Raw genomic sequence first — 24160 nt, forward strand, 5'->3', positions numbered from 1 at the left:
GAGCAAGGATGGAGAAGGGCAGGGCAGAGGGAGAGGGAAAGAGAGAATCTCAGATAGACTCCTCCCTGAGCGTGAAACCTGGCTCCGGGCTCCGTCTCATAACCCTGAGATCATGACCTGAGCCAAAATCAAGAGTCAGATATTAACCACTGAGCCACCCAAGCACCCCCAGATTTTCAAGCTACGCGGGAGAAGCAGGTATTTCCAAAAATGATGCCTGAGTGGGGCGAAGGGACAAATACCTTGGCTTCTCTAACTCTGCCACCTTCCATTTTCTCTTCAGTGCCCTTCTTTGGCCAAACCCAGCCAGAATCCAGCTGAGCCTGGGAAATGCAGCCCAGAAGTTCAGATCTCCTCAGATACAGAGCGAAGCTGAGAAGGGCAAGGGATAGATCCAAGAGCATTTGAGCAAGAAACTCCCGGAGCACTTCTACCTCCTTTATAACTGTTCTATAAGCTCTGTGAGGACAGGGACCTCTTCACAGCTCAGAGTCTGGAGTCCAATGAGCACTGCCTGTTTTACAAAATAAAGGAATGATTTATCAACAAATATAATGTCTGCATTTAAAAAGCAGAATATCTGTGTCTCTTTGTGTGTATATGGAACTTGCTGTCAAATCACCGCATTTATTGATACCGTAGAGCTGGAACTTGGCAAAATTGCATAGAAAGGTATCTTACCAGTTGACTTCCTAATATCCTCATGAGGGTCTCAGCCCTTTGAGCCCGTCTCATACAACTTGCTGGAAAACAGAAAGCTTTTGTCCAATCTCATGACTGTTGTCATTGAAAAATCTCCAAATTGTTTACAAATCTGGGTTTTCGCAATTATCATTAACCTAGCACATCCTGCAAGTTTCCCGCTCACCTAGCATAGGCTTGTCCTCCAGCAACTCCAGAGCCCTTAGTTAAATTCTTCATCTGTTACTGCTAGTTCCCGCCAAAGGGCGAGCTGCTTCTGACCAGGCAGAGGTCTGGTCCAACTTCTATCTCAATCCGCCTTCAAGAGAGTCAAACATATTTCATTCGAAGAACTCTCTGTAGTCGAATTTTCCTGTGGATCTTACCCCGGTAGTGCTTCTGCTTCACGTGGCTGCCTTTGATCAAGTGTGTACTTAGAAAGATTTCTAAGTCTTATCAAAGATAAACAAAACTGGACACCAGTTAAAATGGGAAGCATGGGATGTCATCAGTAATCACACCGGGGGTGCAGTCTTTCACCATATCAAAAGGGTAAAGAGTCCAGCGAGAACTGACTCCACTCCTATTTGTCCTGAGGTGACTATTTTAAAGGGAGAATGAAGGAATAGGGAAGGAGGAGGGGTAAGACAGGGAGCAGGGGCTCAGTGGAATCAGGGAAGTGAAAAATTACAAAAAAGCAGGAAGAGAGGGCTTGGTGCATGTGAAACTCCTCTGGGTTTGCCAGCTGGTGCATATACAAGTTGGGCTCCTACCCTCCCACAGAGGCTGGGAGACAGGGACAGCCTCTTCAGGTGTTGGTTGGAGCAATCCATAAAGTCTTCCAGTAACCTTGAACTTCCTTGGGCAGGCACTTTAAGAGGATTAAGGCTGTCCCAGGAATATAGTCTTTAGCTATTGGATTCTATGTTAATGTTTTGGGTGGGTCTTTATAGACAAAGGTTGGGCCTTATCCAGAGAAGGGCTCAGAGGATCCCAGCTGGAATTTGGCTAGGGAGAGAATCAGTCAGTCTTAAACCAATGTACATTCTCAGTGGTTCACTCTTACCAGATATCCTCTCCATCAGACAGGCATGAAAAGGCCATTAAATCAAAGAGGTCCATTTCCCTTACCTACACCATGAACTAAGAGCAGGGATGAGGTGTGGCTCCCTGTTGAACTACTCCTAGGAATGTGACCATTTTTCTCCACATTCAGTGTCAGCCGGGGGTTGATGGGTGATGGTGATGGGTGAGGTCTTCCTAAGGTAGAGGCAATAAAGGGGTGTATCCTTATCTATAGAGACTTTGAAAACACACGCTTTTTATTATTACCACATGCTGGCAATTCTCAACAATGTCAGCGATAAAAATACTCCTACTCCCTGAAATTTTTGTTGACCTAAGTTCTACATAATTGCTCTGGCTAACGTTAAGTTCTGCTAATATATATGTAGGCTTCCCATTAGCAGAGTTGTACCACCTCTTCTTCGACAAATATATATTTTTAAAGGGAAGTTAAGTTGTAGAATTTCCATTTGTATAGTCAGCTTTCAGCGCTTGTGGACTCAGCCCCTGCTTTCATTTTAAAATAACCTTGTAATGTCTCAGAAACCATTTGAACTCACTTTGGGTGCTGCATGTAGCTTTCAGTTTTTTGTTTTTTTGTTTTGTTTTGTTTTGTTTTGCTCAAGCAGCAGATCCAAAATATACAATGACAATGCAATGACTGTAAAGACCGAAGAGGGAGAAACTTGAGTTACTTGAAATATTTTTGGTGTTAAAAACATTAAAAAGAGAAGCAGTATGAACCATAAGGTACAGTATTCCATTTACAAAGTACACATTTCAATTTATACCTATGAAACAGTGCCTTTAAAATTGAAATATATCATTCTTTAGTTGCTAATCTTTTTTTAAAAAAAAAAAGATTTTATTTATTTATTTAAGAGAGAGAGCACACACAAAAGGTTGCGGGGCAGGGGGAGGAGGAGAGGGAGAAGCAGGCTCCCCGCTGAGCAGGGAGCCTGACTCAGGGCTTAATAGCAGGACTGGAAGATCATGTCCTGAGCTCAAGGCAGACGCTTAACCAACTGAGCCACCCAGGTGCCCCAGCATTAGTTTTAAAACTAAAAACTGAATGAAGAAAAGAATTCCATTAGAATGATGACTGAATTGTTGCTTCAATGTTGCTTTTAATAAAATTCACTTACGGGTTATCAGAAGATCATTTATATAAGATATTATAATAGAATTATAAGTGATGATTGAAGTTCAAACTGTTAAATAGATATAAAAACAATTGAGTGAATAGCAGTGGGTGCATTTTATCTTTCAATTCTTTTTAATTGGCATGAGACAAAGTTTCAGTAAAAGACATTTTTTCTTGTCTGTATTTCCTTGCTAGCCATTATCATTATAAGCTGTTGGTTTCATTTGATTATTTCCAAAAATAGCTTTGTCACAAGAGGAGGAATCAAAAAACAGACACGGGGCGCCTGGGTGGCTCAGTCATTAAGCGGCTGCCTTTGGATCAGGTCATGATCCTAGGGTCCTGGAATCGAGCCCATCAGGCTCCCTGCTCGGCGGGAAGCCTGCTTCTCCCGACAACTCTCCCCCTGCTAGAGTTCCCTCTGTCACTCGTTGTCTCTCTCTCTGTCAAATAAATAAATTAAATTAAAAAAAAAAAAAGGAGACACTCGGGTATTAAATGCACTAAGAACACCCCTGCTGCCAGCCAGCCAGATCCTTCCCTGTGCTCTCCCACAGCACCTGTCTGCTGCCTGGGCTCCTTTTCCCACTCAGGCATCCTTATCATCTGTCTTCCATTGCGGAGTCAGCGTGACCTTTTCAAAATACAGAACTGATCATACCCACTCCCTTCTCTTTAAATCCATCCATGACTTTGAGACGTTCATAGAGTAAAGACGCATCTCCTTGGCATGGCCCCCCTCATCCCTGTCCTTCTCTGTCTCCCCCTAGGCTCTCGGGGCTCTCGCCCCTCCAGTCACACCAGCTCGGCTCTAAGTCTGTTCTACTTCTACATTCCCTCTCCCTCTCCAGACATTGTTCACTTTGCCAAAAAAGGCTAGCTCCCCTGTTTTGTTTTGTTTTGTTTTGTTTTTTCCTAGTGCATTCTTACTCATCCTTCAGAGTTTTATTCAACGTTATCTCTTCCTTTGAAGAGCCTTCTCCTGGTCCCCTGTGGCTGGAAGAAAACACAATTATAGCCTCAAACGGTGTCTTGTATCCGTCCTCCCAGCCCTGTCAGAGTTGTAGTTCTACTGGTGTTGGATGCTTATTGATTAATGTTTGTTCTGTTAGACTCTGCTGTTTGCTCATCATAATATGTCTACAGCCTGGCTGGCATTGTGCCTTGCACATGAAAGAAAGGGAGAGAGAGAGAGTGGAATTGGGAAACTCAGGGAGAGAGGAACAAAGAAAAGTGTAAGAAAGCATAAACAAAAAAAGCTTAGACAATTAGGCACAATATTAACTGTCAGATGTTAGCATGGTGTGAGAGCCTTTGAAACTTGAGACTTCTACTGTGACTTTTCCACAAACTACTTAGAAAAGGTTAATTCACTCTTAATATTCATTTAGTATGATGTCTCATACAAATCTCTTCTCCAACAATTACCTTGTAAGGTCCTCATCTTCTAAAGCTATGGTCCAAAAAATGCAAGAAAACACCAAAACCAAGTAAATTCACAAACACTGAAAAATGTATTTTCAAATTATATCACAGATAAAGTATGCATTTCTCTAGTATAAAAGAACTTTGGGGGCACCTGGGTGACTCGGTCGGTTAACCATCCAATTCTCGATCTCAGCTCAGGTCTTGATCTCAGGGTTGTGAGTTCAAGCCTGGCATTGGGCTCCACACTGGGCATGGAGCCTACTTGAAAAAAAGAAAAAAAAGAAAAGAAAAGAAAAGAAAAGAACTTAAAAAAAAAAACAAGAAAAGAAAGAATAACTACCCTTTTATCTAACTTTTTAGATAAATGGACAAAAGATATGGAGAAAGAATTCACAAATAAACATAAAAACATGCTCAGTCTTGCTCACAGTAAGAGAATTCAGCTAAAACTGCATGGATGAGATTGGCAGAAATCCAGAAGCTTGACAGCATACTCTGTTGGGGTGGCTACAGGGAAACAGGCTCTCGTATTTTGTTGGTGAGAAGGAACCACAAGGATACAGTCCTTATGAAGGGGAACTGGGAATAACTAGCAATATTATTTATGTATTTATCTTTTGATTGCCTCCTAATAAAAATGTTGTCCAGAAATCTACTTCGAAGATACTCTGGGGGAAAGGTACATGAGTAAAGGGTTCGTGGGGTTCCATTTTATTCCTCTCTACTTTGGCAATTATTTGTAAGTATCCATAATGAAAAGGTTTTATCAATTAGTATCTACTGATGTTTTCTTTTGATTGTGGTATTCTGATGCCTCTGCTTGGGGCTACCCCAAAACACAGCCTAAGATAAAAGCTACTGCACGAGTGAACAATTTAGAAACGATGGAAAGGTATGGTAAACAGGAAAGAAGGGAGAGTCCGTACAAAGGTGTGTTGTTGAGTTGGCCAACACAAGAGGTTGCTTAAATGGAGGGACTTTCTGAGAAGACTAATGATCTTCAGAAGCAGACCCTCTCAGCCTCAGTGAGACCTCAAGGCAGGACGTGAGCAGTAGCAGCCCCGTAGTACCTCAGTTCACACCCTGTGAGGTGACTCCTGTGAGAAGTCAAGCCTACACAGAACTTATTCCCCCATCTGTGATTAGACAAGGAGAATTCAACACAGTGCACCAGAGGGGACTTCTATTCTGAAAAGGGCTTATTCACTCTTCTCGGTGAATTTTAGGACTTTCCTTTGATTTCCTCTGAGTAAAATGAATGATACGATGACTTTTAAGAATTTTCGTAATTATCAGCCCAAACACCAAATAGATCATTTTATTATTATCCATGTTACCAAGATATGCAGCATCCCCAGGAAAGAAGAACACGGTACATATCAAAGCTAGAAAAGTATACTGTAGATGTGAAGGGTTCAACTATATAGTTGTCTCTAAAAGTCAGCCAGTTGTAAATGGTTCTTAGTGAAACAGGGCAAAATATTTAGCATATTTAGCATATCAAATATGCTAATGGTATGGGAGAATTATCTTAAATAAATAAAATATAATACAATAAAATATAATATATAGCATAATATTATATATATATATAGGGTTTGAAAGTGCGATAATAAAAAGAGAGGGAAAGTAAGCTGGCATATTGTTTGCTCCATAAACATTTATTGAGGAGGTAATAGAACAGCCAAGTGCTCATTCTGAAATGCTGATTATTTCTCTGTGCCAGACAGAAGTGGGAATCAAAATGATTTACTCTAAGAATTCTGACTGTATTGCTGTGAAATCATTTACGCACTGTTAAATGATTTGAATACTCACCAAAAAATCTGAAAGTCCCCAAAAGCATGTTCCTTTGCATTTCCCTGCCTTTCCTCCACCCAAACTCGGTAGTACATGAAGTAACGAGTCTGGAGTTCAGAAGCAGATAACATTTCTATTGGCTTCAATCATGTGGGCTGGCAAAAAGGTTTCTGTCTTCTCAAAATGGTCTTCCCATCCGTATTAGTGTCCAACTGCTGTTGTAGCACATGACTCCAATATTTGTGGCTTCAAACAATAGAAATTTGCTTTCTCACTGTTCTGGAAGCCACAAGTCCAAAATCAAGCTGGCAGCGAGAATCTACTCCTTGCCACTTCTTGCTTCTGGTGGCTGCTGATGTCCCTTGGTGTTCCTTGGCCTGTGGGTTGTAGCGCTCCAATATCTGCCTTTGTCGTCACGCTGCCTTCAATTCTCCTTCTACTTCTTTCTTCTGAGGATACCTGTGAGTCCATTCAGGGCCCACCAGGAGAACCCAGGGATTTCTCTTCATCTGAGAATCCTTAACTTATACACATCTGCAAAGAAAGACTCTTTATTTTCCAAATAAGTAACTCTTCCAGATTCTAGGAATTAGAACTTGCTATCTCTGAGGCCACCATTCAGCTCATGATACCCAACCATGAGTTAATCTACTGAGATTCTAATTTCTGTCTGACTTATTGTTACTATAGAAGAATGGTTGAAAAGGAAATTAAGCTGCTCTCATACTTATCCATATACCCACCCTAAGATTAGCCATAACTTTGTTTCTAAGGTCAGTGCGCTGATTCCACAAAGGACCAGGTGATAAATAGTTAGTATGGTTTCTGACAGAACTATTTAACTCTGCCACTATAGTGAGAAAGCAGCCATAAACAATACGTAAATGAATGTGTTCCAATAAAACTTGACTTTCAAATACAGGAAATAGGCCAGATTTGGCCTGTAGCCTGAGGTTTGCTGACTGTTAACAATAAGGTCTAGGCTTTTCTTGGGGAAAATGAAAATATTTATTTATTTCAGGGTTTGTACCACAGAAACATCCCTATATTTCTGTAGTTACCACACAGAAGGGAAAGGTAGATATTCTGGAGTTGTGATAGAAGGAAGGCAAACTGTATGGAGTACTGGGTGTGGTGCATAAACAATGAATTCTGGTACACTGAAAAGAAATTTAAAAAATAAAAAATAGAAAGTAAAAAACATGGATATGGAGTGAGGCATCCCAAGTCTAAGGGAAAGAGCTGTGGCAGCTCCAGAAGTAGATCCGTTTCCTATTGCTACTGTAACAAATTACCACAAACTTATGGTTTAAAGCAACACAAATTTATTATTTTACAGTCTTGTAGGTTAGAAGTGCAGCAGAGATCTCAGTGGGTCCAGAAGCCCAAAGTCCAAAATCAAGATGTCCACAGAGCTCTTTGTAGAGGCTCTAGAGGAAAGTCTGTTTCTGGGTCTTCATGAGCTTCTAGAGGCTGCCCACATTCCTGGGCTCCTGGTCCTCTTCCTCCATCTTCAAGGCCAGCAGCAGCAGACTGAGTCCTTCTCACCTTGCTACACTTAAACCTTTCTTTCTGCTAAACCCTTAGACATTCAAGGATCCTTATTATTACATTGGTCCCACCCAGATAATCCAAGAAAATATCGTTATGTTGGGTCAATTGATTAGCACCTTAACTGTTTCTGTAACTTTAGTTCCCCTTTTCCATAAAACGGAACATATTCACAAGTTCTGGAACCAGGATGTAACATCTTGGGGAGACCATTATTCTGCCTACTACAAGGAACACCTAGGACCTGTATTCTGTTCCAAGCAGAGATCAGGAAGTGGCCGAACTTCTGAAGGGTGATGAAGATAGGGCTCCAAAGAGGCTGAAAATGAAACACCTTGACCTTGAGAACAGCTATGAGTTTCCTGTGGCAGAGAGAACCATGTGAAGATGTCTCTGGACCTCAACAAGAGAAGTTCTGCAGCTCTCAACAGACTTGCCCAGTAATAAAATGAACAAGAAAACAATGGTGGTCAGCATGAACGAAGGACCAGGGGCCTCCCCATGTTCATGAGTAGTCAGATCATTAAGAACTCAGAGACAGGTTAAATACAATTTAGAAAAAAACAAAAGAATATGACAACTCCATTATCCCTGGGGTAACACAGAACTTATTCATGCTCACTATATAATTTTTCAAAGTGTAAGTGTTCAACAAGTATGTTTTCTTTCTATCCTCCTCTGATCTCCTAATATTACAACCCCGCTACTCAAAAACCTTTGATGTTTCAATAATTCTGAGACTGGCATTAAGATCCCCTCCCCTGCCAACCACACCAAGATCTGATCCAATGCTACTTTTGTAAATTCAGACCAGATATCAACCTTTACATACTGATGATTTCCAACATACTTATAGTATTTTTCTAATTAATTAGTATTTTTTATAGTGCTTTCCTGCCTTGAAAAGCTTTTTCCACACCATCTTTGCACCTCTAAATCCTACTCATATTCAAGGTCATTTGCAAATCCTACTTCCAATCAAAAATCCTTCTCTGATCTCAACTGAATTATTGGAGAATGCCATTCTATTTATTTAGATGTTCAACTGTTATAGTCTCCTACAGGGTACCAGTCAGATGCCATCAGAAAATGGAAAGCACAGTATTTCCACAGAAATAATTTAGTATAGAATTAGTGTAGAGGCTGGTTATACAGGTTTTTGAGGGTTGAGAGAACAATAGAGAACACTAAAGATTACCCAGAGATAGCAAACAACTACCTCCCATAGAGCTGGGAGAGTAGAAAGGAAGAGGTTAGATTACTAGAATTAAGGATCTCAGAGTGGGGACCTTGCAGAATTGGGACTCAGATCTATAAGGAGTCCCAGTGCCTGGCTGCTGTTGGTCCTTACACAGAGGAGGAATTAACTAGTTTTGTTCAAAGAAGCTGGCAATTGAAATCAACTGTTATTGTTAAGACAAACTGCTCCCACAGGGGTGAAATGTCACTGCCAAGGTAATGCCAGTAGGAATAGCAAAGAGGAATAATGAAGCCCCTCCCCTTTCTTGTGTTCATGACATTCCAGTGTTTCTTGGCAGGACCTAACAGGAAGTGAGTTGGCAACAGAGTCCAGAAAATACAGTTTGCTGGGTCTTAGCCCCAGAATGATAAGGCAATACATAAAGGTGGAATTGAAATCAGCCAGGGCAGGCATTCTGGAAGACCAGTGAAGGAAATGCTTTGAGGTAACATTTCCTTTAGTACCTTTAAATTGTTACATATGAAAGTTGACCATGTGGCCACCACATAAGGCTGGCCCAAGTCCCAGTGGTAACTCTTATTTTTCCACCAACAAGCTTCCTTTGACAATTAAACATTTCCATTGCCAGCACCAAGAGGATCTCCAGACACCAAAACCAAAAATCTTATAATCCACCAGTTTCTTCTGCTTTATCATGTAATACATGTCCTCAACCATATCCTCCTGCTCGCTATCTTCTGAATGTCTTTATTTCCATCCTCCCTGCTGCCATCGCTCATTCCCAGTCTCTTTATATTTGGTTGGCTCTAAATTAACCAGTTGGTCTTGCTTCTTCCAATCTCGACAGTCTTTGTTGAGCACATACTATGTAAAACAAAATGGTAGTCACAGAAATCACTATGTTGGAGAGAGAATGCTAACATAATACAAGTCATGATGTAATACTCCCAGTGAATATTTTGGCAATCATAAATAAGAGGAAGCAATGAGATTAGAGGTATCAAAGCCAGAGAGGAGATAAAAACTGAGGAACTATACAAATTGCTTAGACCAAAGGGCCAGGAAAAAAAAACAAGGGAAGAGGGCACTCCAGATGGAAGGACAACATAAGCAAGAGTGAGAGGCAAAAATGATGAGATTGACTTTTGAGATAGGACTAATCGTCCCTCAGGATGCATCTGGGAGGTAGCAGAAGGTCCTTACCAGGATAGCAGTTGCTTTGGAGATGAATACAAATGAGCTGCTGAAGACCCACGTCCGAGCTACTCTGGAAATACCAGTAAATATAAGTGTAATTGCCATTTCAAAGAGTCTAGCCATTGTTTTGCACACTCTTCCTGCCTCTGAGGTCACACACTGATAGCACTGGCTTCCCAGCACTCAAACAATTTTGTTGACTTTGATTTATTCCGGTTTTCTTTGTACTTCATTAAAACACTAAGGACTTGTATATCAATGTTGCTTACATCATATCTTTTCTCATTTTGTACAGGATTTTTCTATTTTAAAACAAAGTGGTCACCTGAATCGCAGTCAAGATACTTCCGTCAGCAAGGAAGAGAAGACATAAAGGATGGCTGGCACAAATTAGGAAGATACACTCTGCCTAACAAGAAGACCTTAGAAGGGATTTCCATGCTTGTTCTTTCCAGTCCTGAACTACATTACCAAGACTGAATGGGTTCCTGTAGTCATGAGCTTGAATGACTGCCACAGCCGGGGGCAGCCCATGTTTAACCACGATATCTAAAGTCCAGAAGAGAGGCGAGGACACCTCCCTTCCATGTGTCTTTTAAATCAGAGAAACATTTTCAGCCATTTCCCAGACAAGGCTTTCCCCTCGTGTCTTTTGGGCCAGAATGATGTCATGTGCCCATCCTAAACGAATCCTTTAAAAGTGGCTGGAACAGCTGGGATAAGTTTAAAGTCATCAGGACTCAACCCTTGGGGTACAGGAAGGTTCTACTCACTCTCAAGGCCAAAAACCACCCAATGCTTGAAAAACATCAGGGTTCCATCACCTCAGAGCAGAGGTTGACGAGGGCTGGAGGGTTGCTGTTGAGCGAGAAATAATAGTTCTCGCTCCGTCTTCCCTCCTTAATTACAGCAGTTTTACTCCTTCCAAGCTTTCTTTTTTTAACTTTCCAAATTTGACTTTATTTTCCTGATAGAACATTCAATGTATTTTTTTTTCAGATTTTCTTTATATTTTTGAGAGAGAGGGAGAGAGAGCCGGAGGGAGGGGAGGGGCAGAGCGAGAGGGATAGAAGCAAGCTTCCCGTGGAGCAGGGAGCCCGTTGTGGGGCTCAGTCCCAAGACCCTGGTATCATGACCTGAACTGAAAGCAGATGCTTAACTGACTGAGCCACACAGGTGCCCCACATTCAATGTATTTTTTAAAAATGTTGATTATATACATAAAAACGAGTGTTGAGGGGCATCTGGGTGGCTCGTGGGTTAAGCCTCTGCCAGGGGTCCTGGGATTGAGCCCCGCATCAGGCTCTCTGCTCCACGGGGAGCCTGCTTCCTCCTCTCTCTCTGCCTGCCTCTCTGCCTACTTGTGAGCTCTGTCAAATAAATAAATAAAAAGTCTTTAAAAAAAAAAAAAGTGAGTGTTAAGTTGCTCTCATCTGTCATCCTTAAACAATCTGCCCCACATACCAAATTCAGCCTTCCCTATTCTTCCTCTCCATGTAGCCTGAACGTGGAACTGTCCTTCACATATTTCACAAGTGGGGGCTTCTTATATTAGAGGCTCAACAACCTCACGTGCTCTCCGTAGATCTGCTTCACTCCTTTACATACACGGCCCTTAGTGATTATGGCTCCTGCAGTCTTTCTGACACATCCTGTAACATCTGAGCTTATCAGAGACTCTTCTATATCACTACCCCGAATCCTTTAGGGGCATCTTTTTCCCTGACAAGTTTAAGAGTGTGCTCTCAAAATTTCAACTTTTGTGGTTCTGCTTTATCCAGCCATCTTCCCTTTTAAATGTCCTGATATAAAATTATTAAATGTTTTCTCTGAACTTCCTGAGGACTGTTTTTCAAAAGTTCATGTTATATGACTATCTTCTCTATTTCTTAGCTATCAAATACGTGCAATAGAACAGTTACATTCTTCCAAAATTCTGGTTATTTCCACAGGAAGCTTGAGTAAAAGAGAAAGTACCTGAACTGAGTTAAAATTTTGGCTTTTCCACTTTAGTGGTTAAAGAAATGACTTAACTTCCCCCAGGTCTGATTTCATGTATGTAAAACGGTGACACAAATATCTGCTTCATAAACTGTGAAATTAAAAGATGGTGTGTGTGTGTGTGTGTGTACTACCTCACTTTCTTTCTTTTTTTTTTTTTAACATGTTAGGGTTTGAAATGTCAAAATATGAAGTTTTTCAAAACTGCCTTAAAATAGGAGTTACAAATTCAACTGGCCTTAATGATCCGAATTGTCACTGTCCTCTCTGCAGCCTGTAGCCTTCTCCCTTCAAGGTACCGAGAAGCCCACTCAAGTAGTTCAAAGTGTGTTTGTGCGACAAAGTCCCCATTGGCCACATTCTCTCAAGACCCTGGAAAAGTCAGACTCTCCAGAGACCGGGCCCCTCTGTCAGCATGGGAATATCTTCGAAACCTGCAATAGCTGATTTCTGGTCCTGCTCAGCTTTTCCCTGTGTCATTTCAAGTGAACAGTCTATTACACGATTTAGATTTTTTTTTTTTTTCTAATTTTTTTCCTTTCCCGAGAAGAGAGATCCCTCTAGTGGTCCGAGTGAGTCTCGATTTTTCAGTGAGCAAAGGAGAACAGGGAGAGAGAGCCTGTTTAATTCCTGTGAGTGGTTGAGTTGATGAGCTGGGAGGAGAGAGGTGAGCAGCAACGGGCAAACAAGTCAGACACAAAGAAGCCCCGATGGGATCCCTTTCTTTGTTATGTGGGCAGCAATCAGGAATTCTGTAGACCTGTGGAGCCTTGTTAGATCCTTGCCACTGATCTATCAGGATCTTTCTGATTATCCTTTATGATTTATTTTGGCTTCCTCAGTCCCATTTCGGCTCATCTTCTTTCTATCTGCATTGTTTGGGGAATATGGGAATTCCTTTCCTTTAACTGCCAAGTCCGCATACAGTGTCCGGCCGGTGATTCTAGATGGAAGTAGTTGAGGACTAAGAGTTGGTTATCATTCCTATGTCTGTATCAAAAGAAAGAGCCAAGAAAATCCATGTGCCTTTCCGGTGAGGTGACTTTTAGTTCATTAGGATGAGAGGAGAGGGTGATAGGGTCATTTTCTCTCCTTTCAATTCTGATGAAACAGCTGGAGAGATTAAAAGAAATCATTCTGCCGAGTCAAAACCAATTAAAAGAGGAATGCCAACAACCCGCAATGATGCACGTTAAAAAAAAAAAAAAAAGTGGGAGCCGAGAATAATTGGGTAAATAAAATCAGCTCATATTTGAATACCGTTTGAACCCATTATTCCACTGCTGACATTTTGGCAAAGCCGTTGCCATGTTTGGTATTCTGTCTTCCAATGGTCACTTGGTTTAGGCCAGGCAAGCACTTCTGTCTCCTGCAATTATATCCCCCTTCACAGTGGCCATGGGGGGGAAGACCTTAAGAATGAGTGACAGAGCCACAGTGCTCATCTGCTGGTTCCCGAAGTGACCCTGGCAAATAGAAGAGAAAAATCTGCCATGTCCATGGAACCTTTGTGTAACAGCAGAGCTGCCTCAAAGTGTCCCAGATAAAGAAACTAAGCATTGTTCATGCAAATGATCACTTATCTAAAAACTAGTCACCGGTTACAGAGCACTGTTTGGATGTTGAGGCAATAAATCATCTTTGTGAGTTAATGTGTTGAAAGGTATATTGTCCTTCGATATAAGCAATCAACAGCAATGCTGTTTTTTTGTTCCACTTCAGACTCCTGGTCCCTGGAAAATTCAGAGAGCAAAATGTGTCAATGTCACAGTTTGTGTTTCAGAAATTCCCATTTCTCCCTCTTCAGTTCATGTTGCATGAATAAAGGCAGTCAGTAAATGAATGAGGCAAAACAGAAACAAAGAAGTAAACCTGCTTAATTCCCGACCCGGGTAACCTATGATTACATTAGTTTGAGGATATGAAGCTACAAAGGCCACTACAGGATATTCTTTGTCCAAATTTTATATTTTAGCCACATTACAAATTAATCCCAGGGATGCCTGGGTGGTTTAGTCGGTTAAGCGTCTGCTTTTGTCTCAGGTCACTATCTCTGGGTCCTGGGATCGAGTCCCACGTCAGGCTCTCTGCTCAGTGGGGAGTCTGCTTCTCCCTCTCCCTCTGCCTCTCCCCTCCACTTGTGCTCTTTCTCTCTTTCCCTCTCTCTGACAATAAAATAAATAAAATCTTTTTAAAAAATTAATCCCCTAGCCCACCCTCATGATTCATCCTTCTTTTTTGAAGCATCATTATCTGATATGTTTTCATACCCATTATTTTAGTCATAAAATATCTACCTCGTAATAAAATATTCAATATCCTCAAAGTCCACAGGGGAAAACTGACACATGAGGTTCCCAGACAAGATGGTTGGGTTGGGTTCTATGAGTCCTTTCCATTACCAGGGAAGGATGGTGATACTATGATGAGGTTACAAGCTTCAGTATCACTTATTTATTTAACAAACAATATGGAGCACCCGTAGCAATTCATACTATGTCAACTTAGCCAAGGTGGAACCCTATTTCCCAGAATTCTCCTCACTGTATAGTTTCAAGTCAGTGTGAACCACAAGTGACATTTGGATAATACCTGAGAGATGGAATGAAACAGCAGACTTTTTTTTTTTTTTAATACTTGAAGATCCGTGTAGGTTCTCTACTAGGCACTACTGAAACTCACACCCACTGTCCAGGTGCTGGCTCACCTTGAAGGTGTGGGGCAAATCCCAGTCTGCCCATCTTCCTGCTCCCATCAGCTATCCATTTCTGCTTCCCCTACTCCTGGGACGGATGATTGTATAGTTCTGTGACAAAGGGCTCAAGTTTCCATGATGGGCCACCCCTCATCAAAATCGGAGTCTGACACAGGTTGGAGTCCATTCTTATGAGCTCAAGCCTCAAACTCATGGGTTTCAGGGTGTCCTTGCGCTTTACCACATCACCTCTGTCTTTTCTTCCCAGGTGCCTGCCTTTTTAATTCTAACATAAAGACAATAGACTGTGATAGCTTATTTAACCAGCTCCCACAATTCCATAAGGTCAACTCCCTATAATAAACTCCTTATTCTAGATCACTCCTAGTGGTTCTGTTCCTCTGACTGAACCCTGATGGTACAGTGCTTACTGTGAACATACCACTACAACTGGTAATAGGGGATTTTAAAAATGAGCAAGTCAATCTAGTAAAGAAAGAAGACTGTTAGTTTTCTAGGGCTTTTATAATAAAAGATTGCAGGCTCAGTGGCTTAAATAACAGAAATTTATTTTACTGCAGTTCTGGAGGCTAGAAGTCCAAGCTCAAGGTGTCAGCAGGTTCAGTTTCTACCGAGGTCTCTCTCCTTGTCCTATAGATGGCTGCCTTCTTGCAGTATCTTCATCTAGTCTTTCCCCTGTGCCTGTGCATCTCTGGGGTCTCTTCCTCTTCTTATAGGACAACAGCCCTATTGTGAGGCCCTCACTCTCATGACCTCATTAATCTTAATTACCTCTTGAAAGGCCCTATTTCCAAATACAGTCACAATGGGAGTTAGGGCTTCCATAGATGAATTTGGGGAAACACAATCCCTTCGATAACAAAGTAGTAAGTACATGAAATTGTTATTGCATGTGAAGAATGTTGGGTGGAATTCTAGAATTCCATGGACTACCACAAGATGGGTTTAAAGCATAGTTCTGGCACTGTGGGTCCAGAGATAGGATGATTATATAATGTATCACCCAAAATGGGACACTTGAGAACATAGAATTGTGTCCTAAAGATAAACAGACACTGATTGATCTTATTAGGATTAATCTAGAACTGTCCTGGGAAACCAGGAGCCACAGACACTCTGTTTAGAGAGACCTCATAGTAGAAATAACATCCTAGGCAGGAGACCTACAGAGGAGTAGAAGTCAAGGAGATGAAGGGGAGCAGGTGGGACATGTGCTCGAGGTGCTCAGGCAGAAAGAACATAATTAGCAAAAACCAGAAAGCTGGAGACACAATGTCATTTTAGGGAAAGTACCAGAAATTCCACATGGCTGAAGTTTAGCAAGGGAAGGGAGCCAGACAAGAAACAAGGTAAATGGGATTCAGAGGCTGAAGAGACTCTTTGGGAGTCTGGACTTGGTTTGAAGGCAGGTGTGGACCGTTACAAATTCCAATCATGGCATGATCTTATTTACATTTTAGAAAAATCTCTTAGAAATTAGATCAAGACATGGTAGCTGTAATTGATGACATAATGCCATACAATTGAAATCTGCTAAGAAAGTAGAACTTAAGCATTCTCACCAAAAAAAAAAAAAAAAAAAAAAAAAAAAAAAAAGGGAAGAAAAAAAAAAATGGGGGGGAAAAAAAAAAAAAAAAAAAAAAAAAAAGTAAATATGGGAAGTAATAAGTAACTGGGTGGGAGAAAACCTTTCACAACGTTCAAATTACCACAATGTACACTGTAAATATCTTACAATTTTATTTGTCACTCATACTTTAATCAAGCTGAAATTTTTAAAAAAGAGAGAAATTAGATCAAGACAGCAGATTGCTTCAGTTTCTGATTTTTTTCCCTTAGATTCCCCTTTTCCCCCATAGGCGAAAGAATATTGTTTTAAAGACCAAATAAGTAACAGCCTTGGGAAAGAATAAGAAATTCCATCTATAAAACAGAAATATGGAGGATCTGCCAAAAACAAAACAAAACAAAACAAAAAACAAAAAACAAACAAAAAACACAACCCAGAAATCAAACAGAATCAGACAGGCAAAGGACCTAGAGTCAAGTGCATGAATCCCTAGCATCTGGAGCAATAATGAGCCAAGTTCAAAAGGTTCTCATTCCCTAAAGAGAAGGCAACTTGAGTGTCAGTAAGGATAGTAACTATAATAGAAACTTACTGTATATAAGTTTCAGTCTGTAAGCCTATAATGATATTGTAGCAAAACTAATTGGTTACCACTGAAAGTATCAATGAATTATTTTTAAAACTATTAAATAAAGAATCAAGCTTTTTCCTTGCCTTTCCTATGTGAACTGTACCGAGGAGTAACCAACACTAGAAGAGGGAAAATTTCTCTTTATAGTAAGACTCAGCGAATAAATGAGGAATGAATGATTTACTTAACGCATCACCATTTGAGGTAAAGGAGGTGATATTGATCAGCATTAGCTGTTGAAGCCACAAAAGAAAAGCAAGTAGACTTTAAGTGTTTCCTGATAGAACATAACACCACCTGTGAATTCATTCAATTAAAAAAATGAGCTCAAATCTAATCAAACCTCCAGAACAATTATATATAATTGTTATATATAGGAAATTCAGAACAACACAGGTTACAAAGAGCCAAATTAACCTACATTTAAAAAGAAATGGAAAACAGACTGTAGATTAGAAAAGTATTCAGGGACATATCTACCAATTGCAATGGGTTGATTTTATTTATATCCTGATTTAATGAAGTAAATGGTAAGTCACAGTTGTGGTAGACACACCACCACTCCAGATCCAATGACTAAATGTTTTGAATGCGGGGAATTTATGAGATACTTCTAGGGAGCGGTTGCGTGCGTAAGTCTAAAGCTCTTGAGACAAATCTGGGCTATGGATACTAATGTGGGAGTTGGAATCATCTACAGATTTTCGCTTTATGGTTGGGAGCTGGTGAGATATTAAGTTGTGTGTATACTTCTTCATTCTCTGCACTATTGAGATTTGGTGACAGAGAATTCATTGCGGACGGCTGTGTTGTCCACTGCAGGAAGTTTAGCTCCCTCCATGGGCTCTACACAACTAGACGCCCCTGGAATTCTCCCATCCAGTTGTCACAACCGTCAGTGTCTCCAGACATTATTCCAAATTGCCCTTGTTAGCATCACTAACATAGAGTGAATGGAGAAAAGGAAGGAGAATGAGGCCCCAGGGTATCAAAAAGGTCTGTGACTCAATTACAACCCACTGCTAGGAACTGTGGCCTACTCACGAGGTCTTACTTTGCTCAACTGTAAAATGGAAATTATATCATCCAACTAACAAAGCAGGTGTTCAGCAAGTATGTACTATGGAAGAGCCTTCATTCATGGGAAGACACCCTACGTGCCTCCCTTCCTAAGTATCCGTTACTATGGGCTTCCTTTTCTTTCCTTTCTCCCCCACAATGCCTCATCCAGTTTCACTCCATGGGACTCCAGAACACCACTGCTCTTTCTCTTATGGCCAAAAACCCCCCTGAGGTTTGACCTTGTAGCTATTGTGTTAAACCAGCACTGCCTCTGTGAAACCACTAATGCTCCCCCAGAAGTGGAATGTGAATGTCCACTTTCAACCCCTCCTGAGCCCTCTGCACACAGCTACTTTCAAATAATAGGGGCAAGTAAATAACCTCAAACAACAAACATGAGATACCTTTCTTTCTAGAGTCAAAAATCGGAGCCCATGTATGCACTTCCCAGAGAGCTCTCTTAATTTAAGAAACAACACAGATTCCCCAAAGCTCTTTGGATCAAAAACTAAAGAAAAATGCATGCCAGGGGTTGAATGAAAAAATTTGACCACGGGAACATAATTCTGCCATAAAGGAGGCTCCATTTCTTACTTGGGCTTTGAGAAAAGAGCCTGAAGTTTAATGCTTTCCCTCTGTTTATCCATCGTGATTTCCTTTTTATCTATTAAGAGTTGTTAACTCTTTACTAACAGCTTTACTGAGACATAATTCACACACCATACAATCCAACCATTTCAAGTGTGCAATGCAATGGGTTTTAGCCTATTCTCAGATGTGCGTGACCACCACCGTAGCAATTCTAGAACATTTTTATCACCACAGGAAAAAATTCCGTACGCTTAGGTATCACACCCCGAATCCCCTTTCCCTTACTCCTAAACAACTATTTTCTGTTTTTGATTTCACAAACCTATTTTCTGTTTTGATAGATTTGGCTCTGCTGGATAGTTCATCTAAATGGGATCACGTAACACACAGTCATGTTTTTGGCTCCTTTCACTTATAAGAATATGAAAACTATAATATTTTCAAGGTTCATCTATGTTGCAGCTTGTATCAGAATTTAATTCATTTCCTTTCAAGACAGAATAATATGTATAAATACAACTTATAATAATATGCATGAATATAACATATTTTGTGTCCATCCATCAACCGATGAGCATTTGGGTTGTGGTGAACAACACTGCTGTAAACACTGGTGTACAAGTTTTTGTATGAGGACCTGTTCTCAGTTCTTTGTGATATGTGTCTAAGAGTGGAATTGCTGAGTCATCAGAGGAACGGCCAAACTAATTTTCACAGTAGCACTGGCATTACCCCTTACTCAGGCAAATAATTTTAGAAAGTAGGATAATGCTTCTCCACACTCCAAAACGGGACACCCCTGCTCAGTTTGGTTGAGAACCTAAGTCAAGTCTCCAGAGAGAAGACATGGTAGGTGTGTCATACCGACGAGCAGTCATTTGGAAAGATTCTGCACTGATGACATTTTCTTACCTGTTTTCTTTATTGAAGGGTTTGTAGGCTGACCTCGTCAGCCAAATATTGCTTAAAACCGTGTTTCCATGGAGACATGCATTCTGAGTTAAAATCAGAGTTCTAGAAAAACATATTTTTCTGGTCTCACATAGCACCTGGGGCCCCTCAGCCAGGAAGGATCACCTTCTCTGTCTCACCAGACTCTAGCAATCTGGGCTTGTAAGACCGACAAGGTAGATGGGATCCTGCTTTCTTCATTTTCTTTGCAATCTAACAGGCTCTGGCTACCCACCAAACATACATGTGTAAGTTCATAGACACAGCTAATCCTGGAGGGATTTCCACTTCTTTCTTATTCTTCTTGAACGGGATCACAGACCCCACATACATCAGATATTCATCAGGCAAGGATTCAATATTCAAAGATCAGGGAGCATCCTGACTCCAGGTGCCTCTCTTAACTTGAGGTTATTCTGGTGGGGAAATCAACCAAGTACAAAAGCGAAAGTAATGTCTTCGACTAAAGCAACAACAGCTAACTGGCCTTGAGACAGCACTAAGTGGTGATCCCAGAACTCAAGGCCGAGGATGAGGAGTACAGTGAAATCATAACTAAAAGGATGGCCTTGAATTTGTAAACATCAAAAATAGGTTGTGAGGTGAAATCCAAAATAGGTCAGTGCATATGGATTAAGACAGAGGCTCTAAATCCTAGGGTGTTTATGGGAGGTGTCACTTCCACATGGTTCTCCCAACTCCCTGTCCCCCAAGTTATACCCTTGTGTAATTCCTCCTCCTGGAGTAGAGACTGAATCTGGGATTATGAGGAGATATCAATCTTTTTTTTTTTTTTTTTGACGATATAAATGTTTTTTTTTAATTTTTTTTTTTTTAAACATATATTTTTATCCCCAGGGGTACAGGTCTGTGAATCGCCAGGTTTACACACTTCACAGCACTCACCATAGCACATACCCTCCCAAATGTCCATAATCCCACCCCCCCAACCCACCTCCCCCCATTAACCCTCAGTTTGTTTTGTGAGATTAAGAGTCACTTATGGTTTGTCTCCCTCCCAATCCCATCTTGTTTCATTTACTCTTCTCCTACCCCCTTAAAGGAGATATCAATCTTATGATTAGCTTACATTATATGACAAAGGTGAAGAGATTTTATAGATAGCCTCAAGGTCCCTAATCAGTTGGCTTTGAGTTGATTAAAAGAGACATTATCCTGGGTGGGCCTGACCTTATCAAGTGAACCCTTAAGGCTGGCCTTCAAGCAGGAAGTTGCCATGTTGGGGAAGGGCCTAGGAAAGGAGCCCTCTGGCCTGTGGAACGTACCCTCCAGGAACTGAGAGTAATCCCCGGCCAACAGCTTGCCAGAAAATGGGGACCTGAGTTATACAGCTGCAGGAGGGTGAATTCTGCCAACAACCGGAGGAATCCTGGAAGCCAGTTTCCCTAGTTGAGCTCCCAGATAAAGGTGCAGCCAGCCAACACCTTAATTTCACCCACGTGAGACGCTCAGCTGGGAACCCAACTAAAACATGCCAGATTCCGATGCTCGGGAACCGGAAGATAATAAATTAAGGTTGCAGGATGCTACGTTTGTGGCCATTTGTTATGGAGCAGCAGAAAGCAAATATACTGCCAAAGGCCACAGCATATGGTGCGTGCCCCTTGCGCGCTAGGAGATCCTAGGGGCTTTGAAACACTGGGCAGGACCTGCCACCTATTCTCGCTGCTCTATTTGCCTTGGGTGCCGTTATCCTTGACTTGAGCTTCGTGTCTAAATAGCCCTTCGTCTACCTATCTTGTGTGCACACCTTCTATAATTAAATGTAATAAATGTTTTTCTATTCCCATCTTGATGATGATGCAATGATCTCTACAAAGGATTTGCATGTTAATTTGTTTTGTCCTCTAAGGTAGACTCCTAAACCCCAAAGCCTGGCAGATGCTTTTCTGCTCGGAATCCCAAGTTGCACTTATAAACAGAATAAGGAGTAGAAGAAATTAGAGACCGGCAACGGCGAGATTTAAAGTTCCTGGGGGAGCGGTAAACCTAACAGAAAACCTGTAGTTTGTCTGCGTAATCACACAGACCATTTAGATCTGGGGGTTATTGTTTAGTTAGCTCAGAATTATATAGAGGCCTTAAGCGATCTTATTTTGGTGATTTCGGAGTCCAGAGCGGTATATTTCTGTATCATTCGATTGCAGCCGGAATCAAAATACACTGCAAGATAGACTCACAACCCTCTATCTCATTGCAGTGCCAGCCCCAAAGCTCCCCCTATTCCATCCAAAGACAGATGGACAACAAACTCCTTCTGTTATTGGTACACAGCTCAAACTGAATGGGATTTATCAGGATTTTGCATCTAATCCCTCTTCTTAAGGGACTCTGGATGTTAGCTTTGGCAGACAAGAGAAGGGGAACCAGCTGTTTGAATGCTGGAGGGCAGAGTTCTTTTTTTTTTTTTTTTAAAGATTTTATTTATTTGACAGAGAGAGATCACAAGTAGGCAGAGAGGCAGGCAGAGAGAGAAGGGAAAGCAGTCTCCCTGCAGAGCAGAGAGCCCAACGCGGGGCTTGATCCCAGGACCCTGGGATCATGACCGGAGCTGAAGGCAGAGGCTTTAACCCACTGAGCCACTCAGGCGCCCCGAGGGCAGAGTTCTTAAGTTAAAAAACTTTTTTAATGACTTTCGTTTTCTTGCACTTGCAGGTGACAATCTAAGCATGAGCCTTTCCGATCAGTATCGGCGGGTTTGAATTATGAATTAATCTCGATAGCCAAGCCCTCCCCCGCCCCAGATACACCCAACATGTGCCAACTAAATCTTTAGTAACAAGCCTCTCTGTGCTTTTTACCCTAGAGAATAAAGCAAGTATGAGAATTTCTGAATAACAGTGATAAAAAAAAATGTATTCATGAAGTAGAACATTTTTATTTTAAAATATCCATAAAAGGCATTCTCTCCTGGCGTGGAACATCCGGCTTATGAACGTACTTGCAAAGCCTCCAGCTGTTTCTCTTCATTTCCCCCCGCATCGATTCCAACCAGCATCTTAAAAAGGCACAATAGGATTTTCCCAAATAATCACCAACACATGATGAAATTACTTCTCCATATCTAAAAACTCCAGCAAAGAATTCGGAGGGGCTTACTATCTCATTTGCTAATAGTGCCCTATTCAGAGTTACCTACAACCTCCCTACAGTCAGAGCAATAGTTTTTTGTTGCCACACTCCGGGGGTATCCAGTTATCTTAACAATTGTCATAAAATTCTGCAAGAAAAATTAATTTAAATCTGCTCTCATAAAAACAACAATAAAAAAAATGACTAACATGTATTCTGTTATCCTGAGGATAACAGAATGGGAGAAGTCCTAAATCAGAAGTAGAAAATAAGACATCATAATTGCAAAGGGTCTGGCTGTTCTAGACTAAGGCAATGACTCCCAAACACAACTGTGCATAACAATTCGCGGAAAGAGGTTGATAATGCATATTCCCAGGTCCACACCATACCTTCTGAATCAGAATTCCTGAGGTAGAACTGGGGATCTGCAGTCATACAGCAGTCGCCAGGTGTTTCTGATGGAGCTAGACCATAAACTGCAGTTCAGGAACCACAAAAATTAGGAACTATATCAATACATCTCATTGATTTGATAACATTAATTATAGTGTAATCTTGAGAACAAGCTATTCTAATTACTTAAAATTAAAAAGAGAGACTTTCAGTCTGAGCCCTTGCATTTAACTTCCCATTCTCCCAAATTCCCAACGGAATGACCAGAGGAATTCAAAAATCCTGGAAAATCTGTTCAGCTTTGAATATCAGGAAAGGAAACCAAACTCTTGTGGGAAAAGTCAAGGCATTTCTGCAGAATATATCACAAGCAAGAGTGGACTGGGAGACATCCAGTCACTCCCACTAAAGCCCTATCCCTTCCTCATGCTCAGTTCCTGTCCCCAACCCTCACCGCCCCCCTGCCCCCCTTCTCCTGCTGCAGCCTTCCAGCAGGTCCCCTATCCAGAACCTCCACTCTTTCCACCCCTTTGCTGATGCAAGTAAGGGGGACGGTCTGTTTCCTGGTGGCACTGAGGATTACAGCTGTATACGAATTTAACAGAGAAACAGCAGGAAGACCCTTACTACCGTCCAGGGAATCGCCAATGATTTTGATAAAAAGAAACTAGTGAAGATGTTTAAGAAGAAATTTGCCTGCATTTGTCCTGTGATTGAACATCCAGAATATGGAGAAGTAATTCCACTATGGGGTGACTAGTGTGAGAACATATGCCAGTTCCCGGAAGAGACTGGATTGGCTAAGGACGACCAGCTGAAGGTTCATGGGTTTTAAGTCTTTTGGCTCATGGAAGCTTAAGTGAGGATTTCCTTGCAATGAATAGAATTGCCCTTCTGTCCCTTGTCACAAGCTGTAAAACCTCACAGCTTGTACACTGTATACATTTGGGGTCTACTTCTAACTTGAACTAGTGTAACTCCTTCCTGCAATAACTGAAAAGAGAAAAGAAAAGAAAACGAAGACGGGATTGAGAGAATGGCTGGCAAGCTCACAAATCACAAACCAACCCTAAGCACAGAGC

General features: G+C 41.3%; 1 pseudogene; it reads left to right on the forward strand.

Moving 5' to 3' along the window:
- LOC111146764 overlaps positions 1 to 23913 on the forward strand; it is a 63492-nt pseudogene extending 39579 nt beyond the window's left edge.
- Positions 23914 to 24160: the final 247 nt, after the last annotated feature.

The sequence above is a fragment of the Enhydra lutris genome, unplaced genomic scaffold (assembly GCF_002288905.1).
Source record: "Enhydra lutris kenyoni isolate GAN:26980312 unplaced genomic scaffold, ASM228890v2 scaffoldscaffold2, whole genome shotgun sequence".
NCBI classification, from domain to species: domain Eukaryota; kingdom Metazoa; phylum Chordata; class Mammalia; order Carnivora; family Mustelidae; genus Enhydra; species Enhydra lutris.